Genomic DNA, 3,147 nt, shown 5'->3' with positions numbered 1-3,147 from the left:
ACGAGCCATATTTTGCAACAGCATCTGAAACTACAAATACTTAATGGCATCACAAGTGCCCCTGTAAAAAGATGAGCAAGAGCCATACGCTAAAAACTACAAATCTTTTCAGAACTAAATTTCCTAAGCACCTAAATAAATCGACATATCATGTTCAGGAACTAGAAAATTTGAAATTGTTAATATGTTCTTTACCCCAAAATGATCTATAGATTCAACTCACATACAATGAAACTCAGAGCACACCCTTTTGTGATGTGAACCATGGTATTTTCCAAAAGCAAGCACAATCCCTCATCCGACATGCTGTTCTACAATGTGACTTGGCCACACTCCATGAAATGCTGTCATCTATTTCTCTACCGCCTCAAATCTGGGCAGGCCATGTGACTGCTTTGACCAATAGAAGATGGTGAAAGTGACATTATACTAATTTGGGACATAGCCTTGAACTGGCCTAACAAGTCCTAATTTCTACCACTGGGATCCCTGAGCACCATGTATAAAGCCTGTCTATTCCGCTGGAGAGAACTTGCAGTCCTGTGTCTCAATGGATGGGGAGTGGAACCCTGGAGGTCCCTTCCAGTTGTCATTTCCAAGATACCATATGCTAAAAGTGAGCCGGCATCATAGGATGACTAACCATAGCTAGGAGGATGATAGGCAGAGCTGGGCTCCTTCTTAACTCTCTAGTTCTGACTTCCTGTTAAACCTGTTGGTAACTTCCAGGGGAGGAATTTTTACAGAGAGGGGCCGCCTTGGGGAAGCTGTGTCTCTTTTTGCATGTGTGTGTCTGGTTGGAGACCTGGCCAGAGGTGTGCATTCCCACACTGCTATGGTGATTCTGTTTCTTTTTCTTTCTCCAAATAAACCGCTTTTGGAGTATTTCCTGGAGACTTATTTTAGCCAGTCGACACATGAATGTGAACTAAGCTGTCCTGGATTCTACAGACTGCTCGGTTGTCAGTTGGAACCAGAGTGACTTCAGTCCATGCCACATGAATGAGAAGAAATACCCAACCAAGAGTTTTCTTAAAAATCATCTTGAGAAATGGCGGCAGTGAGGTGGGTATCTTGAGAGCTCCCCTGGAAGTTACCACAAATTGAACAGCTATAACTCATCAGGGGAAACTCTGCTCCCTTCACAGAACAGCTAAGAGACTCATACAAGGATTACTTGAAGGTGGGCAAACCGGGCGAGTGGGAGAAGAGGGAAGGGAGGCGTGCGGAGACGCAGCCCACATCCGCGGCTCCAGAGACCGGGGGCCTCAGGCAGCAGACCGGAGATTATTACAGCAGCAAGGCGATGGGCTCCCTCCCTACACCCCACAGTCTTACCAAGAGATCAGCAACGTACATGGTGGTGCCCAGCATCTGAGGCAGAAGCCTCAGCTCAAAACTGTGGCGGGGCTCCCTCAGACAGAAAGCAAAAAGAACTCCATAACCAGGGCCCCACTCCCACCCTTCCTCCCCGCGCTTCCAGAGTCTTCAGCTTGTCCCTGAATGGAGGAGTCATGTTAGATTACAGAGGTGCTGCAACCCCCAGGAAATGGAAATACTGCTGTGAGTTAGGGAACAGGCTGCAATGAGTGTGCGACAGCCCTCACCTTTCCTGGGCGGCTCCGGGCAGAGCAACCTCAGCTGCTGAATCACACGCAGACCCAGAAGCCTGGGGCAGAGGCAGCACTGGGCTTTCAGCAGCTTGGAAATCTCACGCTCTTCACAGCCCCCAGTGGAAAGACTGTACTACACCAAGAAGTGCTGTGCCCAGGGAAGAAGCCCACCTCCTGGCTGTAGTGCTCTCAGCGTGCTTCTGTGCAGGCAAAAGCAGCTGCACTCAATTTGTAAAAACTACCAACCACACCCCTTAGCCCCACTCATCTAGAACTGCATCTCCAGGGTCACCTGGGTGCCAGCTGGCTGGCTCTGCCTCCTCAAGTCGCTGAGGGGTTTTTCTACAGCAGAGGACAATCTGGAGATAGCTTGGTGGACTTAAGCTAAGACTGGCACTGTTTTTTCTTTCTTTGTTTTTCTATTTTATTATTATCATTTTTACTTTTTTATATATGCATTACGTGTGTGTTTATATATGTCCATATATACAGGTACGTAAATGTGTGTGTGTATGTATATATGTATATATATAAATATATATATATTTTTTTTTTTTGCTCTTTCTCTTTCTTCTTCTATTTTTTTTTCCTTCCTCTACTTTTCCTCCTTCTTTCGATTTTCCATTTTTTGGGGTGTTTTTTGGTGTTGCTATTTGGTTTCTTTTGGTGTTTTATCTTTGATACTTCTGTGCATGTTGAGTGTTGGTTGTTGGTTGTTTTTATATGTGAGTGTATTTGGGATTTTTGATGGTGGTTGTTGTGCTTGGTGATTTGTTTTGCTCTGAAATCACTCGGCACCAGGCAGGCCCCAGCACAAGAGGCACAAGAATCATCACACCCAGAGGCCAACTCTAGACCAAACCAGAGCATTACTTGTGGGTTTGACCTACAAGAGTCACACTCAAAGGGAAATCTCTATAGGCATAAGAACCCACAGAGACCAAACCTCATCTGAGGGATAAACCCTCACACAGCAGCTTATACACTGTGGACATAGCCAATTCTCACTGCAGTCAGCCTAGGAGTCAATCCCACCTACTGACAAGCCAAAAGCAATCAAAGCTCAACTTCAACAGGAGAAGACACACAACACAATGGACACCCCTGGAACACACGCACAGGAGAATAAGGAGACTGAGCAATTCAAATATAAAAGACACATACCATGTAAGTCCACCCAGCAAAAACTGAGAGACCTAGGATATCTACCTAATACATCAAAGCAAGCACAAAGAGTCAGCAAGAATTGGGAAACAAAGAAACACGTCCCAAATAAAAGAACAGAAGAAACTTCCAGAATTAGTGGAGCTAGAGGAAATAGAGGCAACCAATCTATCAGAGGCAGAGTTTAGAACACTGATAATAAGAATGTTTCAGGAACTTAGTGAGAACATAAGGAAGGATAGAGAAATTATGAAAAACAACCAGTTGGAACTAAAGAATACAATTACTGAAATAAAGAATGCAGTCGAAGGAATTACCAGCAGATTAGATGAAGCAGAGGATTGAATCAGCGACTTAGAAGACAAGATAG

General features: G+C 44.9%; 1 protein-coding gene across 1 annotated transcript in view; it reads right to left on the bottom strand.

Moving 5' to 3' along the window:
* The window catches only part of LOC109390191 (olfactory receptor 4A15-like), a 6,831-nt gene extending 6,573 nt beyond the window's left edge, over positions 1-258 (bottom strand). The window contains exon 1 of the mRNA XM_019656332.1: positions 228-258. The gene's annotated coding sequence lies outside the window, so the exon portion shown is untranslated. The remainder of the gene's footprint in view (positions 1-227) is intronic.
* Between the last annotated feature and the right edge of the window lie 2,889 nt (positions 259-3,147).

Source organism: Hipposideros armiger, unplaced genomic scaffold (assembly GCF_001890085.2).
Source record: "Hipposideros armiger isolate ML-2016 unplaced genomic scaffold, ASM189008v1 scaffold_258, whole genome shotgun sequence".
Taxonomy (NCBI): Eukaryota; Metazoa; Chordata; class Mammalia; order Chiroptera; family Hipposideridae; genus Hipposideros; species Hipposideros armiger.
Note: the sequence above shows the minus strand (reverse complement) of the source record. Positions and strands in the feature narration are given on the sequence as shown.